The sequence below is a fragment of the Protopterus annectens genome, chromosome 13.part0, assembly GCF_019279795.1.
Source record: "Protopterus annectens isolate FY-2018-M chromosome 13.part0, PAN1.0, whole genome shotgun sequence".
Classification (NCBI taxonomy): domain Eukaryota; kingdom Metazoa; phylum Chordata; order Ceratodontiformes; family Protopteridae; genus Protopterus; species Protopterus annectens.
The window spans coordinates 669173918-669194372 of NC_056747.1; the positions used below are offsets into that span (position 1 = coordinate 669173918).

At 45.6% G+C, this 20455-nt stretch overlaps 1 protein-coding gene across 1 annotated transcript in view; it reads right to left on the minus strand.

Annotated features, from left to right (window-relative positions):
• PRPF8 (pre-mRNA processing factor 8) overlaps positions 1-20455 on the minus strand; it is a 2252227-nt gene that overhangs the window by 1458469 nt on the left and 773303 nt on the right. The window lies entirely within an intron of this gene.

The window sequence follows — 20455 nt, forward strand, 5'->3', positions numbered from 1 at the left end:
TATATATATACATATATATATATATATATATATACACACATATATAAATAAACAGCAGTAAATGCACTTTTAGCAACATAAACTTTACCTTCATCTAAAGGCAAATACACTACAAAGGCTTTAGAATATAGTGAAGGAAAGAGAAGTTATAGAAAAGGGGGATGGCGGGTGGGTAACCCGGACTGCAAAAGTGAATACACTCTAACATCTACATTTATGGTAAGTGTACACAACTGTACTATGTTCTTTGTGTTTCACTGTTGCAGTCATTACATTTGGGTAGAATCCCAAAGTTATGGATGGGAGGATGGGACTAAATAGCATTAGCAGTGGCTACAAGGCCCTACAGAACTGCAGTAGCAAAGCCTGCCCTGGATATGGAGAAGAGAGGCAAATGATAATGCTTTGTGAAGGTATGAACAGAGCTCCAAGAAGAAGCTTCTAGAATGTCTTTGGTTGGAACTCCTCTGAGAAAGGCTGCTGAGGTAGAGGCAGCTCTGGTGGAATGTGACCGGATTCCCTTGGGTACAGGTTTACAATGATGCAAGTAGCAGAAACGAATGCAGTGGCTTATCCACTTAGAAATAGTCTGCTTAGATATAGCCTTCCCCTCTGATCCTGAAGCAAATGCCACCAGCAGTTGCTCAGACTTACTTAGAGACTTGATCCTGTTTAAGTAGAATCTTAGTTGTCTGTGCACGTCCAATGAATGCAGTATCCGCTCCCCCTTGTTCTGCGAATTTGGGTAAAATGTTGGGAGGTGAATATTTTGGTTAAGAGCCACACTGGATACCACCTTAGGCATAAAGGAAGGGTTGGTCCTGAGGGACACCCTGTCCGGGTAAAATGTAATAACAGGCTCCACAGCCATGAGAGCCTGTAGCTCTGAAACCCTTCTTGCTGAAGTGATTGCCAAAAGGAAAGCTGTTTTACAAGATAAAAACTTTATATCCGCAGTAGCTGCTGGTTCAAAAGGAGGCAGCATGAGTTTTTCCAGCACAAAATTGAGGTCCCATGCAGGAGTTTGTGATCTTCTGGGAGGCCTTAACTTTTTGGCCCCTCTAAGAAACTGTTTTAGCAGAGGATGAGAAAAGAGGGGAGGCTCCGTGTTGTAATGAGCCGAGATGGCAGAGGCATGGATTTTTATTGAAGAGAAGGATGGGCCCTTGTCAAACATCTCAGTCAAGTATTGTAAAATCTGAGGGATATTTGGTTTTGCTGTGTCCATTCCTTGTGCTTGGTTCCAAGCACAGACTCTCTTCCATTTACCAGCATAAGACTTTCTAGTACTAGGCCTTCTGGCTTCCAAAATGACATCCATAACAGATTTACTGAGAGGTGTTGTTTGAATAATTACATGATCAGCCATGCTGCAAGGTTCAGAGTTTGGAGCTGTGTGCGCAGAATTTGATTGTTCTGCTGAGACAGTAGATTAGGTATTTGAGGCAAGTACCAAGGAGGGAGTTGACATATATTCCTCAGAATTGGGTACCAGTGCTGGTGAGGCCAGTCCGGAGCAATCAGGATCATTTTTATTTTTTCCTGCCTGACCTTTAGTAAGATCTTGGAGAGAAGAGGCAGAAGGGGAAAGGCGTAGACGGACAGGTTTTTCCAACTGAAGGATAGGGCATCCACTTTCCATGTTTGTCTGTGATAAGTCCTTGTGCAGAATTTGTCCAGTTGATAATTTTGGAGAGGCAAATAGATCTATGTCTGGGCTCCCCCAGTTCTGTGTTACCATGCTGAAGACCTGTGGATCCAGTTTCCACTCATGTGGGTCCATAAGATTTCTGCTTAGGTCATCTGCCAGAGTATTTTGTTTTTCTGCCAGGAATTGAGCTTGAAGATTTACTTGGTAAGTTAAGGCTGTATTCCACAATGCCATGGCTAGTCTGCAAAGGGCTAGGAATGTGTACCCCCCTGTTTATGTACCACATAACCGTGGTGCTGTCCATCTTTTTCAGTAGTTGTCCTGGATGAAGCAAGTCCTTGAAGGCTGTCAGGGCATTCTGAACAGCTAGCGTCTCATTCTGGTTGATATACAGATGCATTTGTTTTGGGTTCCATATGCCCTGAATGCATCTCCCCGCCGGGTGGGCCCCCCAAGCATAGTCTGATGCGTCTGTAGTTAAGGTTTGGGTGGCAGGGGGGAGAGTGAATGACAGTCCCTTGTTTTGGTGACATGTCTCTGCCCGCCAAAGAAACTCCTGTTGTAGGCAGGGAATGAGTCGAATCATTGTTTCCAGACTGACAATGTTGACTCCATAAACTTTTTAGGTACCACTGAAATTTCCTCATATGCAGTTTTGCATATGGAATTAGTAGAATGCAGGATGCCATGAACCCCAAAGCCTGCAGAATTTGTTTTGCAGATAACTGGATTTTTGCTGCCATCTGTTTAAAGTATATAGTCAGTTGTCTTTGTTTGGTGTAAGGTAAGCCAGCTGGGAGTTGTATTCAAGCTTGCACCCAGCAATGTAATTTGAAAGGGTACCAGTTGTGACTTTTCGTTTGTGTACTCTAGGCATGTCAGAAGCCTTTTTACAAACGCCAGATTTTGAAGAATGTCCTTGTTCTCTGCTTGAATGAGACAGTAATTTGCTTCTTTGTCTGCAAAATGCAACTACTGGTGCCAGGCACTTTGTAAAGGCCCTGGGCGCAGTAAATAAGCCAAAGGGCAGTGCAGAGAATTGGTAATGCATAAAACCTGCCTTGAAGCGGAGGTATCTTCTGCATGATTCCCTTATTGGGATATGCAGGTATGCCTCAAGTCTAGAGTCACTAATCAAGTGTTCTTGCCCAGCATAGGCAGTAGCTGTTGTAAAGTCAGCATTTTGAATTTTGGAATGTCCAGGAATGTGTTCAAAGTCGACAGGTCCAGTATTGGATGCCAGGCGTGGTCTTTTCTGGGTACCAGGAAAGTACAGTTGTGTACACCTACCATAAATGTAGATGTTCGAGTGTCTTCACTGTTGCAGTCATAACTGTAGGGTGTTCCTGCCGGCAGGCAGCCCGAGGTCGGCCAGAATTCCAAAGTCTGGGTCCGGCATCGGCTGTACCAGCAAGTACCCTGACGTCAGAACGCAGAGGTATAAAGCCGTCAGCTGACGCCATCTTCTCCAGCCTTTCTTGCCCCAGATGTCAGAAGCCCCCAGTAAACCAAAAGGTGTCCAAAAAGGAAACACAAATACACCACAAAAGAAGTGGAAGAGGGAACAAACAAGAAGAAGAGGGGATAGGTGGGAGGGAAACACCGACTGCAACAGTGAAGACACTCGAACATCTACATTTATGGTAGGTGTACAAAACTGTACTATGTTCTTCGTGTTTTACTGTTGCAGTCATAACTGTAGAATGGAATCCCAAAGCAGTGAAAGAGGGAGGAGGCTATGCATAAGTAGGGGCAGCAAGAAGACCCTGCAAAACAGCAGAGGCAAAGCCTGCCCTAGACTTAGAATACAGAGGGAGATTATAGTGCTTGGAAAAAGTATGCACTGAACTCCAAGTGGCAGCTTCCAAAATACCTTTGGTAGGAACTCCGCTGAAAAAAGCTGCTGAAGTGGCAGCTGCTCTAGTAGAATGACTCCTCACAGTACCTGGAATCTGTTTCCCATAGTGAGAGTAACAAAACCTTATTCCATGAGCAATCCATTTGGAAATAGTTTAGAAATAGCCTTACCTAGAGAACTGGAGGCATAAGAGATAAGCAATTGATCAGATTTTCTGAAATCCTTAGTTTTGTCCAGGTAAAATTGTAGCTGTCTGTGTACGTCCAATGAATGTAAAATTCTTTCCCCTTTATTTTGAGGATTAGGAAAGAAGGTAGGAAGGTGAATAGTCTGATTTAGAGCCACTTTCGAAATCACCTTAGGCATAAATGTAGGATTGGTCCTCAAGGAAACTCTGTCTTGGTGGAAAATAATATATGGCTCCACAGCCATGAGAGCTTGCAACTCTGAAACCCTTCTGGCAGAAGTCAATGCTAACAAAATAGCGGTCTTCCAGGATAAGAACTTGATATCTGAAGCCACAGCAGGCTCAAAAGGAGGCAAAGTAAGTTTCTCCAAGACATAATTAAGATCCCAAGCAGGAACAGGAGGAGTTCTGGGAGGCCTTAAATTCTTAGCCCCTCTCAAAAATTGTCTCACCAATTGGTGAGAAAAATGGGAGGATCAGTGTTGAAATGAGCTGAGATAGCAGAAGCATGAATTTTGATGGATGAAAAGGAGAGGCCTTTAAGCAAAAGGTCTGAGAGGTAAAGTAAAATAGAGGAAATATCAGGCACAATAGGGTTAGAACCTCGGTCCTGCATCCAAATACAAAATCTTTTCCATTTAGAAGCATAAGATTTCCTAGTGCTAGGTCGTCTAGCTTCTAAAAAAACATCCAAAACTTGTTTGGGGAGAGCAGAAGGAATCAAAGGCCCTTGAAGAGCCAAGCTGCCAGACATAGGGTCTTGAGTTGAGGGTGTAGCATCTGACCCTGATGCTGGGACAGAAGAGAAGGGTTCAGAGGTAGAATCCAAGGAGGTTCCAAGAACAGGTGTTTTAAGGTTCGATACCAAAACTGCCGAGGACAATTTGGAGCTATCAGAATGATTATCTTGGGCTTGTCCTGTTTTATTTTCAGTAATACTTGAGGAAGAGGAGGGAAGGCATATCCCCGAAAGGTTCTTCCAGCTGAATGACAGGGCATCCACTTTCCAAGTTGTTTTGTGGAAGGACCTGGTGCAAAAGAGAGGCAGCTGATGATTGAGATGGGATGCAAACAGATCTGAGGACAACCCCAAACTGCAGGTCCAGCATCCATTCGTGAGGATCCAAAAGGTTTCTGCTTAGGCTGTCTGCTAACAGATTCTGTTTTCCTGGAATGTATTGAGCTTGAAGATGCAGATTCAGATTTAAAGCCGTGTCCCATAACTTCATGGCTAGTCTGCAGAGGGGGTAAGAATGAGAGCCCCCTTGCTTGTTTATGTACCACATGACTGTGGTATTGTCTGTACGAATCAGAAGAGGCCCCGGATTTAGATGTTTTTGGAAGGCTAGAAGAGCATTTTGAACCGCCAACATTTCCTTCAAGTTGATGTGCCAGGCTAGATGCTTCTTTGTCCAAGAACCCTGCTGGCAAAGATTTTGAAAATGAGCTCCCCAAGCATAATCCGATGCGTCAGTGGTTATGGTCTCAGAAGGTTGAGGCAGACGGAAGGGATTCCCTTTGTTTAAAGCACAAGCCCTGGACCACCAAAGGAACTCCTTCTGGAGGCAGGGAATCAGTGGAATCATTGTGTCCAGACTGTGGTAATGCTGTGACCATACACTCTTTATGTACCATTGAAGTTTTCTCATGTGAAGCCTTGCATTTGGAATCAACAGAATGCAAGAAGCCATGTAGCCCAATGCCTGCAGGAATTTCCTTGCAGTGAGCTGAGTTAAAGTAGCCAAGGTTTCGAAAATTGAGGCCAGCTGTAATTGTTTTTCTGGAGTGAGGAAGGCCCTTTGCAAGTTTGTGTCTAGAAAAGCTCCCAAAAAGATCATTTGCTGAGAGGGGATCAAATGTGACTTTTTTGTGTTCACTGAAAATCCCAGTATAAGGAGAAGACGTTGAACAAAATGCAAATGCTGGAGTAAAAGTTCTTTGCTGTCTGCCTGAATCAGGCAGTCGTCCAGGTAGGGGTAAATTTGAATCCCTTGGAGTCTGCAATAAGCTACTACTGGAGCCAGGCACTTGGTAAAGACTCTGGGCGCAGTAGATAAACCAAAGGGCAGTACAGAGAATTGAAAGTGCCTCGAACCTGCCTTGAACCTGAGGTATTTCCTGCATTCCTGCCTGATGGGAATGTGTAGGTAGGCTTCTTTCAAGTCCAATGTCACCATCCAGGCATCCTGGGAGAGCATTGGAAGAAGTTGTTGTAAAGTAAGCATCTTGAATTTTGGAATTTCCAGGAAGGTGTTCAATACCGAAAGGTCCAGAATCGGTCTCCATGAATTTTGCTTTCTTGGAACCAGAAATAGTCTTGAGTAAAAACCTTTTCCAATCTCTGAAAGTGGAACAGGCTCTATGGCTCTCATGGCCAATAAGGCGTCCACTTGATTTAAGGCCTCTGACCACTGATGATTTGGCAGATCTGGCCAACCGATAGACCTTGGCAGAGTATGAAAGTGGAATTTGTAACCTCTTAAAATCATGTCTAAAACCCATTTGTCCTGGGTAATCTGAGTCCAATTTTGGTAGAAAAGAGAAAGTTTTCCTCCGAGAGGGGCTTCCAGGCAAAGAGGACCTGTAGCCCAGCAGAGGGGAGTCATTGGGTCTGCTTCCTTTGTGATTGAGATCTGTCTTCACCCCGTCTAGGTGATGAAGCAGTCCATTGTCTGGACCTGTAAGAGGCCTGTGCCTGAGCTCGACCTCTGGGGCGTCTATATCTTCCCCTTTGAGGCCTGTCAGATGTGGGAAAGGACCAATTTTTGGAGGGCCAATTCCTGGAAAATCTAGGAGGCTGAACCTGTAAGAAATCTTTCACAGTCTGCATAGATTTTGCTTTTTCTTCCATCTTTTTAATAACCTCCTCAGCCTTGGATCCAAATAAAACATCATGCTGAACAGGGGCATCTAACAGTTTAGCCTTAACCTGCTCAGGTAAATTTTGCTCACGAAGCCAAGCATGTCTCCTGATAACAGTACCAGAGGCTGCGGCCCTGCAAGAAGCTTCCAAGGCATCAAAACCACAATGTAAACAATGTTTGCTAACTTGTTCAGTTGCATGCAATACATCCTGTAATTCCTTGTCCTCTGCACATGCAGGAAAGGTAGAAAGCCTTTGCTTTAAAACAGACAAAAGAAATTGCTGATATTTGAACATGTGAAACTGGCAATTTAAAGCTCTAATAGAAAGAGTAGCAGAAGTATAAACCTTTTTGACCCACCTGTCCAAGGCACGAGAATCCTTTTCAGAGGGAATAGGATTTTTAGATGAAGCGGCCTTAGCAGCCTTAGAACCCTGAGAAACAGTTTCAGGATCTGCAGAAGGGTTCTTAAATAAGAATTGATGGGAATCAGGGACTCTGTAAAATCTATCAGGCTTAGAAGGAGCAGGCGGCAAGGAATCAGGATTCAGGTTAGCTTCAGAGAAAGCATCATCCACAATATCAAGTACAGGAGGAATAGCCAAAGGCCTGTGTTGAGGGAGAAGGAGAAATTCCCTAAGTCTCTTCTTGGAAGCAGAGTAATCCTGACCTTCCCAATGAAAATGCTCTCTCATCTCATGTAAGGTTTCCCCAAAAGAGAAATCTTCAGGGGGAGAAGCAGAGGGTATAGAGTCCTCTGCATCAGAATCCTCATAAGGAGGAAAAGAATAATCCTATTCAGAAGAAGAGACAGAAGACACAGAAGACTGATCAGAGGAATCATAAGGTATATCCTGTCTAGGCCTTTTTTCAGGAGGAGGGTGAGAACCCCTAATCATTGTAAGCAAATCCTCAGCCATCCGTAGTAATTGCTTCTGGGTCTTGGGAGCTGTATCCGAAGCAGCTTGAGAAGAAACCCTTGGTTTAACAGGAGTCTTTGACTTTTGCCTTTGCCTTTGTAGAAATAGTGATATGAGAAGGCCTGAAAACCCCCCCAGAAGCCGGTACCTGCACAGCGGTTCCGGACCCATCTGAAGGAACGACGTCCAAAGGTCCTGCAGCAGATAAAACACTAAGCCTAGATGGCTCCCCATGGGAATCCCTGTTGGCCATCGGTTCCGAAGTGGCGGACGACAGGGGCTGCAAAAGCGCCTCACTGACTACCGCCGAACCCGAAGCTGGCTCCGGCTGCAAAGTATCCTGTTTGGACCTCGGAGGCATATCCTTGTCCTTGCGTTTCTTTTGAATTCCGGTTGTCGGTAAGGTATCCGACGACATCCTGTAATTGAATCGTCTACAGAAATAATTCAAGACCCAATCGTACCTACGCTTGACAGTGCGAGAATTAAACCTGGCACAGAACAGACAGCAAGAAATGTCGTGGTCAGGGCCCTAAGCAAGGTAGACAGTAAGAGTGGAAATCTTTATGAGGTATTTGTTTTCCACACGATATACAATTATTAACTTTTTCTGACATCGGAGGAGCAAGAAAAAGATTCCCCAACGGGGTACTTAGCTTGAGAAGAGAAGTATAAACTTCGAACCGACGACAATCAAAGCACGTTGTCCTGAATGCGCCAACCAATGACTTGCGAGCTGCTTTCCACCGCACGGCAAGAAAGACTGGGGAAGATGGCGTCGGCTGATGGCTTTATACCTCTGTGTTCTGACGTCAGGGTACTTGCTGGTACAGCCGACGCCGGACCCAGACTTTGGAATTCTGGCCGACCTCGGGCTGCCTGCCGGCAGGAACACCCTACAGTTATGACTGCAACAGTGAAACACAAAGAACATCAGTCTTGAATAAAAACCTTGTCCTTTTTCCTGTTCTGGTACTGGTTGAATAGCCCCCATATCCATGAGGGACGTCACTTGTTTCTGAGCCTCTGCCCATTGATTTTGTGACAGATCTGGCAAACCATTTGGAATTGGCAAAGTATGGAAATGAAATCTGTACCCCTGGGATACTATGTTTAATACCCACTTGCCCTGGGTAATTAACTGCCAATTTTGAGCATGAAGTGCTAATTTTCCCCCAAAGGGGGCTGCCAAAATATAAGTGCTTGGTGATGGTAGAGGGAAGTAATTGAGACTGCTTACTGTAGGGTTGCGCTTTGTTTCCTACAGATTTGTAGGTGGAGGCACCCCAGTGCTTTGACCTGTAAGAACCCTGTGATTGGTATCTAGAGCCTTTTGAGCGCCTGGATTTGCCTTGAGAGGCTCTGTTGGACACATGAAAGGACCAATTTTTAGTAGGCCAGTGCCTACTGAATCTGGGTGGCTGCACTTGTAAGAAATCTTTTATAGTTTGCATAGATTTAGTTTTGTCTTCCATTTCCTTTAAAACCTCTTCTGCCTTATTACCAAACAGAGTATCATGCTGTAAAGGGGCATCCAACAATTTAGCTTTAACATGATCAAGCAGATTTTGCTCCTTGACCCAGGCATGCCTTCTAATCAGAGATCCAGTAACTGCGGCCCTGCAAGAGGCCTCCAAATAATTAAAACCACATTGTAAAGTATGCTTTCCAACCTGTTCTGCTGCATGCAATAATTCCTGTAAATCTTTATTTTCCACACAATCAGAAATCAACATCATCTTCTGTTTTAATAAGCCCATAACATGCTGTTGATATTTAAGCATATGAAACTGGCAGTTTAAGGCCCTAATTGCCAAGGTTGCAGACGTATAAACTTTCTTTCCCCATCTATCCAGCGCCCTGGAATCTCTATCAGAGGGGGTAGGATTTTTGGCTGTAGAGGCCTTTACACCTTTGGGACCCTGTGAGATAGCTTCAGGATCAGCAGCAGGATTTTTGAATAGAAATTTGTGGGAGTCAGGAACTCTGTATTATCTGTCTGGCTTACTAGGAGCTGGAGGTAGGGAATCAGGAGCCATGCTTGATTCCGAAAACACATCAACAACGTTTAATACATGAGGTATGACAAAGGCCTATGCTGAGGAAGAAGGAAATCCCTAAGCCTCTTTTGATTCTGAGAAATCCTGACTCTCCCAATGAAAATGTTCCCTTAAAGTATGCAAGGTTTCTCCAAAAGAATAATCCTCAGGAGGAGATGCAGATAGGATGGATTCTCCTGCATCTGAATCCTCATAGGGTGGTATGGAAAATTCCTAATCAGAAGAGGAATCAGAAGGAACAGAACGCCTCTTATCGGGGGGGGGGGTTGGGAAACACTGATCAAGGTAATTAAGTCCTTAGCCAGTTTGATCATCTATTGTTTAGGCATAGGGGGCCTTAGCACATGGCTCATGCGTCAGTTTTTTAGACTTATAAGAGGTTTTTGATCTTTGAAGCTGGCGTCGGTTTTACATAAAAATGTTGAGGCCTGAAAACACCCTCAGAAGCTGGTGCCAGCTCAGCGGCTCTGGACCCATTCAATGGAGAGACATCCACAGGTTCAATACTCTGAGAATCTCGTGGCATACCAGACTCCACATGGGGCTCGGTAGAGGCCTGTGACTCAAAAGTAGCGGGTATCAGGGGCTGCGAAAGCGGCTCACTGAGTACCGGCAAACCGGCGACTGGCTTAGGAGAAGCTTAGTCGGTTTTGGACCTCAACGGTTTGTCTCGCTTTTTCTTTGCGCTTTTTGTGAACTCCGGTAGTCGAATTGCTAACCGACATTTCAGGGTAATTAAATCCAGATCCAAAATATTTTGAAGCAAAAATATACCAACGCTTAATAGTGAGTTGGTTAAATCTAGCACAAAACCGGCAGCAAGGCATGTTATGATGGGCCTAGGCAAGGAATACAATACAAATTTAAATCCTTATGAGGTATTTGCTTCCCACAAGTAATGCAATTATTAACTTTTACTGACATCGGTAAGGAGCAAGAAAAAGTTTCCCCAACAGGATACTTAGCTTTAGTTGAAGACTTTGGTTCTGAAACTCGAATGCGAAAATTTCAAGAGTCGTCCGACCGGCACTTGTGAACTGCTTCTGCTTCGGGCACCGCGCAAGAAAGACTGAATAAAATGGCGTCAGCTGCATGTTTTATAACCCTGACTACTTGACGTCATGGAAGAAGAGACAGCAACCGACGCAGGACCCAAGACTTTGTTATTCAGGCTGACTGAGGGCAACCTGCCAGCAGATTACCCAAATGTAATGACTGCAACAGTGAAACACGAACAACATCCAGGCTTGTTCGAGTTTGAATACTGTTCCTATAAATTCCAATTGCTGGGTGGGCTGAAGATTGGATTTTTCCCAATGGACTGTGATGCCTAGAAACTCCGCCAGTGAGAGAGTGGAGTGGAGGGCCATAGTCAGTAGGTGCTTGGTAGGGGCGGAGAGGAGCCAATCGCCAAAAGATGGAAACACCTGGAATCCCTGAAGTCTCAGATGAGCTGTCACCACTGCTAGGCATTTCGTGAACACTCTGGGGTCCATCGAGAGACCGAATGGCAGGGTTCTGAATTAGTAATGATTGGCTCCTAGCCGGAAGCGAAGGAGATTCCTGGATAGTTTGTCCATTTTGATGTGATAATACGCATCCTGGAGGTCTATCGAGCACATCCAAACATCCTCCCATAGAAAAGGGAGAACAGATTGTATAGTGACCATGCGGAATTTGGTTTGAACCACTGACTTGTTTAGTTGGCTGAGATATAAAATGGGTCTCCAGTCCCTGGTCTTTTTTGGCACCAAAAAGAATCTTGAGTAAAAACCGGATCCGCATTGATCTGGGGGGACTGGCTGAATGACTCTTTTGACATAGCCTTCTTATCTCTGAAGCCGCTTCTTCTCTTTGACTGGGTGGAACATCGGGAAAGTACTCTGAAGGTTTTGGGTGAGATATTAAAGGTATGCAATAGCCTCTGGAGATTATTTTCTGCATCCACCGATCGTTTGTAATAAAGTGCCAGGCAGTTTGGTGCAGAGAAAAACGAGCCCAGACTGCTTCCAGAGGAAAGCAATCGGGCAACACTTCAGGAGCACTGATAAGATTGTCCGGAGAAAGAATCCCTTGAGTCTTGGTTTTGGGGACCCCCCTCTGCCCCAAAAGAGAGTCTTTCACCACTGGAACCCCCTCTGCCTCTGGGGGGAATCCTCACCACGTGCATTGCGGAAAGGGCCTTGAGATTTTTTGTGCCATATTTTCCCACTCCTCTGGTTCCTGGAAAAAGAACGTTGAGGTTTGGAAAAACGCAGGCCAATGGCAGACAGGGAATTTCCGTCCTGTTCGGACCTGGCCAGTGTGTCCTTCACTTTAGAACCAAACAAGGCAGATGGTTCGATAGGGCCGTTCAAAAACAAGGACTTGAAGGAGTCCGTGAGGTCACAGATGCGCATCCAGGCATGGAGTCTCATGGCTATGCCTGCACCCGCAGCTCTAGCCGCCCATTCGGTTGCATGGGAGAGCAACCTCATGGACGAGTTAGAGATAGACTCAAGGGTGGCATGTTGAGAGGCAACCTTGTCGCATGCCCAGTTAGAAACTTGACCCACGAGGGCTCCAGAAAGTTCAGAGAACAGATCTCTTTGGAGCCTCGTAAAATGTGCCAAGTAATTCAGAGTCCTGACTGCAAAGGTCGCTAAAGCAAAAACTCGCCTCCCTAGTCTGTCCACAGCCTGAGACTCTCTGCTGGGCAGGTGAACAGTAGGACTTTCCTCTGCCAGATCCATTTTCATGGTCGCTGCCCACCACCATAGTGTCTACTGGCAAACCTCTAGACCAGTTGGGATGCTCCTCTGGTGGGGAAAGAATCTCATCTGTTCCCTGGGAAATGGCTTCAATAGAATTAGGGTTCTTCTACGCATGCTGCATGACAAGTTGGACTAACTCATTGGCAGGTGGGGTCACCCAAGAAGTAGAAGGCAGAGAGCAGAAAGCCTGCAGGAAGGCAGACTCCTCCGAAGGATTGGAGGGCTTCCAGCCACCCCTCGGTTTCAAAATTTCCAGGATGTCTCCGAAGGAGACATCATCAGGTGGCGACCGTGGGGATCCTTCCACATCATTGTAGTCCATATCCTCTGAGAGAGACTCCTCCGGGGAGTCAAGGTGTTTCCTCTTACACTCCTCCTTCCGACAGAGTTCTTCAGTGGGAATGTCTGAATAAGACTTGGAAGGGAAATTACCCTGAACAGGGGTCTCCAGAGGCCTGCACTCTCGGTGTCCTGGGGAGGTGGTAGCTGTAGCTCATAGGGAGGAGGGGGATCCGATGTAGGGGGAGCAATTCCAGAAGCAAGCACCCTCTTCATCACTTGGAAAGCTGGCCTGCCCGAAGAGGAATGGGAGCCCAGAACAGAGTAAGACACACTCGGAACCGGGGTCACAGCCCGCTCCCGGGGATGGACCCTCAAAGCAAGATCGGAAAGGATGATGGAACAGACAAAAAACTTGGAACCGTGCTGGGAACCGAGGGTTCCACTCCCCAACCATGAGACTGAGGAAGGGACGGTTCTGTAGGAACAGAGGCCCAAAGGGGAGGCCTCGAAGCCTCAGAGTGTCACTGTTGGTGCAGACGAAAGGGTTCCCACCAAAGATGTCAGAGCTATGGGCTTCGGAACCGATGGATCTGAGGGAGGAGAATAAGGAGTCCTAGGAGCATTAAACCCAAACCCCGAAGTAGGATGAGTTTTAGGAATGCTGGTTATCCCTCTGGCTGTCAACAGCTGGTCCAGCAGGCGCACCACATCGAATTCAGACAGACTCCTGGTGGACCTTACAGACATTTCAGTAGGAGAGTCAGGCTGGTCCAGAAAAGGGCTACAAGCCTGGCCTAAGAACAGGTACAATGAAGGGGAGTACTGGGTCCGTGGTGTTTTAATTGTCGGCACCAAAGATTTTAACTTGGGAACAGGCAAGAGAGGGAATAACGGTGCTGATAAAGGACTCGGTGCTGAAGAGACAGAATAGAAGTTATCGGCTCCAAGATGATCATTGGAACTGATGTCGGTGTGGTAAGAGGTGAAGTCGGTGCCGAGACTATTGGAGGCAATAAGGCCAGAGCCGTAGGCATCAGTACAGTTAAGTCTGGTGTCGTACATGTCGGTGGCGAAGGTTTTCGCAATGTCCACAGAAGCAATTGGAGCCGAGCTCGGAACCGGAATATTCGGTGCCGAGGAAGCAATTTTGTGCTCCACAGATGACTTGTGGGACTTATCCTTATCACTAGCTGGTAAAGACGGATCGGAATGTGGTTGTTTTTTGTCCTTCACTGCAGGGGTTGAGACCCCGGACACAGAAAGGGCCTCTGAGAAAGGTGAAGCTAAAAGGCCTTTCAAAATAAGTTTATTTTTCCTCTCATTCAGCATCCGCTGGCAAAATTCAGGCAAATCTGACAAGGAGGTTTCAAAGAGTGGTGGGAAACCCCCAGACAAGACACAATCATCGTGTATGTCACTGTTGGGGAGTTTGCCATTGCAGGAAGTGCAATGTTTAAACCCCGAAGTCCCTTTTTTGTCAGACATATCCACACAGAGAAAGAAAACAAATTACTGCCAGAATAATAGAAAACAGCAGAAAAGAAAGATACCAACGATGGTATCAAACAGTGCCTCAAGGGTAGGAGTGGGAGTTACCAGTGATGGTAAGAAATATCCAAAGGGTAGAGCCTAGATAGAGGAATGGGGTAAAAGATAGATTAGAAGAACACTAACAAAAAAGTTTAAAGGAACAGCAAAATTTATAAAATTATGCCACTTAGCTGGAGAGCTCGATGAAACACTGCTATATGGCTGTGCGGCAAACGAGATCTGAGGTAACTGGGAGAAGAGCACTGAGGGTAGCAGCTTAGCTTGAGAGTTTTTGGTGTACGTGAACTTGGTATTAAGACAATTCAGTTCCGAGGGCTCGGAACCAAACCCATCAGTGAAGAATAGGAAGATGATTATCATCAGATAAAAAGTTTGAGCTCTGACTACACATTCAGATTATGCAACCTTCTACCCATTCACTGCCTGACTACCACAAAGCACTGTTCTAATATTGCCTTTAGGACATGCTGTTAAGAATCAAATGACTGCTGTAACATCTTTATAACAATGATAAAGTACAGTTTTGTACCTACCATAAATGTAGATGTCCGAACAGGATAGCATCTGCAGTCCTTACAAATGGGTTGGCCTGTCGTCAGGCAGCCCTTCGGTCGGCCGGATTCCAAAGTCTGGGTCTGGCCTCGGCTGGTGTCGCACTTCACCCGACGTCATCTCTGCTGGTCTTCGGGTATAAAGGCATCAGCAGACGCCATTTTCCTCAGTGTTTCTTGCCCCAGATGCCAGTTGCCCTCTTGGATAGCTAAATTTTTTGGTAAATGCCAATATTTCCAAAAAACAAATAAGCATGTATGTACATATATACAAAACAAATACACCATAAGAGATCCCCCCCCAGCTAGCTATTAGGGGGCAAATACCCTAGGAGTACCACAGAGGGGAAGGAGGGTGGGTAATCCTGACTGCAGATGCTATCCTGTTCGGACATCTACATTTATGGTAGGTACAAAACTGTACTATGTCCTTCAAGGATGCATCTGCAGTCCTTACAAATGGGTAGAATACCATAGCCAAACTAGGGGAGGAGGAAGAAGAATTATGGTGTAGTTAGGATCCCTTGCAAAACCGCTGTGGCAAACCCTGCTTGGGATCTAGAGTATAGAGGTAAGTTATAATGCTTGGCAAATGTATGCACGGAGGTCCAAGTAGCCGCCTCAATAATGTCCTTGGTAGCCACTCCTCGTAAAAAAGCTGCGGTAGTGGCTGTAGCCCTTGTAGAATGAGGCCTTATGTTCTGTGGAATTTGCTTTCCATGGTAGGAGTAACAGAATCTTATGCAATTTCCTATCCACTTGGAGATTGTCTGTTTGGAAATTGCTTTTCCTTCCCTTCCTGTTGCATAAGCTACTAGAAGTTTTTCTATTGCCCTTGGTTCTGTCCAGGTAGTAGCGCAACTGTCTATGTACATCCAAGGTATGCAGCAGTCTTTCCCCTCTGTTCTGTGGATTGGGAAAGAAGGTAGGTAGGTGGATAGCCTGGTTTAGAGACACTCTGGATACCACCTTAGGCATAAATGTAGGATTAGTTCTCATGGATACTCTACCTTGATGGAAGATTAGGAAGGGTTGTACTGCCATTAAAGCCTGTAGCTCTGAAACCCTTCTTGCTGAAGTAATTGCCAGTAGAAAAGCAGTTTTCCAGGATAGGTGTTGAAGATCTGCTGTTGCTGCTGGTTCGAATGGAGGAGTGTCAATTTTTCTAGCACAAAGTTCAAGTCCCATGCTGGTAATGGTGGTTTCCTAGGAGGTTTTACATTCTTAATTCCTCTCAGGAACTGCCTGAGCAGAGGATGTGAGAAGACAGGGGATCGAGCTGTATTCTGCAGAAATAGCTGATGCATGTATCTTGATGGATGAATAGGACAGGCCTGTATGGAGAAGCTCTGCCAAATACTCCAGGATGTTGGCAATATCTACCTTTGACACATCTTTCCCTCTTTCATTACTCCAAATGACAAACCTTTTCCATTTTCCTGCATAGTTCCTTCTTGTTGAAGGTCTGCGGGCCTCAAGGATAATGTCTTTAACCCTTTGGGATAAATCTGGGTTAGTTGCTCTTATGTAATGTTCCAGGCAGTCAGTTGCAGAGTTTTCAGGTTTGGATGCAGGATGTTGTAGTCGCTCTGGGTTAACATCAAAGGAATCAAGGGTAGTGTCCACATTTTCCCCCGAGACATGCTCCTCAGCAATGGATACCAATGTTGTCTTGGCCAATTTGGAGCTATCAGAGTTATCCTTGGACGTTCCTCTTTGATTTTCAGTAGTACCTTGTGCAACAAAGGAAGGGGTGGAAATGCATATGCTGTCAGGCCTTTCCAACTGAAGGATAGAGAGTCCACCTTCCAAGCAAGTGGGTGGTATGTCCTTGTGCAGAATTTCTTGAGTTGGTGATTGAGTGGGGATGCGAAAAGGTCTACTTGTGGCATTCCCCATTTCTTTGTGATGGCCTTGAAGATGTCCGGGTGTAGCATCCATTCGTGAGCATCCGAGGTAGTTCTGCTTAACATGTCTGCTAGGATGTTTTCTTTTCCCGGTACAAATATTGCCTGTAACTGAATGTTGTAGCTCAGAGCCATATTCCATAGGTCCAGAGCCATGCGGCATAGGGGGTATGAATGAGTGCCTCCCTGTTTGTTGATGTACCACATGACTGTGGTGTTGTCTGTCCTTATCATCAATTGGCCTTCTTTGAGGAATGGTCTGAAATTCTGGATTGCTAGTTTTACTGCCAGCATTTCTTTTTGATTTATGTGCAGGTGCAGCTGATCTGGAGTCCATAAGCCTTGAATGCACTTGCCCAGCATGTGGGCCCCCCCAACCGAGGTCTGAGGCGTCCGTTGTGATGGTTTGACTTGTTAGAATATTGTGGAAGGACAAATCTTGGTTTGACTGGCATGCCTGAGCCCACCATAGGAACTCTTGTTTCAGGCATGGGATTAGTGGTATTTCGGTTTCCAAGCTGTGCCTGTGTTGAGACCATAAATTCTTTAGGTACCACTGTAGCTTTCTCATATGCAGTCTGGCATGGGGGACCAGGATTATGCAGGATGCCATGAAGCCCAAGGCCTGCAGTACTTTCCTTGCTGTTAGTTTGTTCTGCTTTGTTAATGCCAAGAAGTAAAGAGGAAGTTGTTCTTGTTTTTCTGCAGTTAGGAATGCCATCTGTTTTACTGTGTCCAATTCTGCACCCAAGAATGTTCTTGTTTGGGATGGTATCAGTCTTGACTTTTTAAATTGACTGTGTATCCCAGGGCTTGTAGTAAGCAAATGACTCTTTGTAAGTCTTGTGTCAGCTTGCTTTTGTTGTCCGCTTGTATCAGGCAGTCGTCCAGGTATGGATAAATTTGGATTCCCTGAAGCCTGCAATGAGCGATTACTGATGCCAGGCATTTCGTGAACACTCTGGGCAGTAGATAAGCCAAAGGGCAATGCTGAGAATTGATAATGCTCTGATCCTGCAAGAAATCTGAGGTATCTTCTGCAATTTGGTCGTATGGGGACGTGCAGGTATGACTCCTTGAGATCTAGAGTCACCAGCCAATACTCCTTGCCCAGCATGGGAAGAAGTTGCTGTAGGGTCAGCATTTTGAATTTTGGAACAATGATGAATGTGTTTAAGGCGGACAGGTCGAGAATAGGTTTCCAACTTTTCTCTTTTCTTGGTACTAGGAAGAGTCTGGAGTAAAATCCCTTGCCCTGTTCTGTACGTGGTACCCTTTCCACAGCTCTCATCTTTGTTAATTGAGCTATTTGCTTTAGAGCTTCTGTCTTTTGATTTGGTGGTAGGTTTGGCATTCCTCTTTTTACTGGTAAGGTGTGGAAATGAAACCTGTAGCCTTGGTCTATTGTTTGCAAAATCCACTTGTCGCTTGTGATATAGTGCCAGTTTTTTGAAAATAAGGCTAACTTTCCGCCTAAGGGTGCTGCTATTTGTTCCCTGGTAGGCGGTGTGAGAGCCAAGTCACTGTGATTGTCCTGTTGTAGTGGCAGTGGTTGTATCTGTGCCTCGTTGGTTATTGCCTTGCCACTGGCGTCCCCTGTAGGCATCTCCTCTGGATTGGTTTCTGCCTCTGGAACGCCTATTCCTGCCTCTCTGAGTTTTAGAGGAGTCTGGAAAGGACCAATTTTTGGAAGGCCAGTTCCTGCTAAATCTTGGGGGCTGAACCTGTAGGAAATCTTTAACTGTTTGTACAGATTTTGCCTTCTCTTCCATTTTCTTCATTACTTGTTGGGCAGGAGAACCAAATAGACTGACCTTATCCATAGGAGCATCTAATAGCTTTGCTTTAACATGATCCGGCAAGACCTGTTCTTTCAACCATGCATGCCTTCTTATAACTGTGCCAGTCATGGCTGATCTAAATGAAGCCTCCAGTGCATCATAGCCACATTTTAAAGAATGGTTACTAACCTGCTGAATGTTATTCACCATTTCTAGAACATATTTCTTATCTAAGGAATCATCAGAGGACAGTTTCTTAGTTAACTGATCAAGCATAAACTCTTGGTATTGGATCATATGAAACTGACAGTTCAAAGCTCTAGCTGAGAGAGTAGCGGAGGTGTATACTTTTTTACCCCATCTCTCTAAGGGCCTGGATTCCCTTTCAGAAGGGAGAGGGTTTTTCGCTGAGGTTGAAGCTACTGCCTTAGGCCCCTGTGAGTTAGTCTCAGGATCTGCAAAGGGAGCCTTGTATAAGTGGTGATGAGTGTCCGGTACCCTGTAAAATCTATCGGGCTTGGCAGGGGCTGGAGGTAAAGTATCAGGAGCAGTGCAAACATCATTAAATGCATCATCCACAACAGGAAGAACTGGAGGTATAGCTAAGGGCCTATGTTGCGGTAAGTGTAAAAATGTTCTAAGCCTTTTTCTTGAATCTGAGAAATCTTGTCCCTGCCATTGGAATTGCTCTCTCATGGCATGTAAGGTTTCCCCAAAGGAAAATTCCTCTGGTGGAGAGACAGAAGGAATAGATTCTTCAGCATCGGAATCTTCATAAGTAGAAAAAGGAGCCTCTGGATGATCTGTATTGTCTGTATCATCAGAAGAGTCATCTGAGGACACTGGCTCAGGGGGCTCTGCTCTAGGTCTCTTTTCTGGAGGTTGAGAGGCCCTGTCTGGGTGAGATTGGGATCCCCTTATTAAAGAGATGAGATCCTCTGCCAGAGTAAGCATTTGGGAACTGGAACTGGGCCTGTGAGAGGGGGGCTTAACAGGCACAGACTTAGAAGTTTTGGCTGCTTTAGCCCTGGCAAAGGCCTTTATAGACATGGCTGCAGGAGGCCTAGCAGCACCACGTGCTGGGGTAGAGACATCCAAAGGGATGGTGTCCGATAATTCTGGAGAAACCACATTAGTAGGCAAAACTTCAGAAGCCGATTCAACTAGGGTAGAAGGGGCCTCGGTAGTAGTCATGGATTCGGCTGTAGATTGACCCGTTTGCTCGGTTTGCTTAACCGTGGTTTCGGCCGAAACCGCGGACTGCGAGTGTCGGTCTTTTTCTTTGCGTTTTTTTAACAATTTGAGTAGTTGGAGGATCCGACGGCATAATGTACGCAAAATCTGAGCCGAAAAACTGTTCAGCAAACTCCGACCGACGCCTAAGCGTTCGTCGGTTGAAGGAAGCACAGGCTAAACGAGCTGCTACGTCGTGGTCTGGGCCTAAACAAGGTAAGCAGTAAGAGTGGAAATCTTTATGAGGTATTTGTTTCCCACAAGTTAAATAGTTATTCACTTTTTCTGACATCGGCCGAGGCAAGAAAGAGTCCCCAACGGGGTACTTAGCTTTTTAGAAGTCTTCGAAGTAGTATTCGGTAGTAGTGATCTCTGGATCTGACCGACCGGCACTTGCGAACAGTTTCTGCTTGGGCCACGGCAAGAAAGACTGAGGAAAATGGCGTCGGCTGATGCCTTTATACCCGAAGACCAGCAGAGATGACGTCGGGTGAAGTGCGACACCAGCCGAGGCCAGACCCAGACTGGAATCCGGCCGACCGAAGGGCTGCCTGACGACAGGACAACCCATTTGTAAGGACTGCAGATGCATCCTTGAAGGACATCGTTAGCACCTGATCTAAATCACAAAGGAAAAAAACATGTTTACAATTACTACAAAGTGCAAAATAATTTTCCTGCACACCAGCTTAATGACGGACATGGACAGTAGTCAAGCAATAAACACATTTGCATCACAAATGTAACCACAGACACCAACAATGTTAAAAAAATGTAATGCTCTGGTAATGCTACTAAAAGCCGATTATGAAACAAACCTCAAACCCTGCATACAAGGGATATCACCCACATGGCAC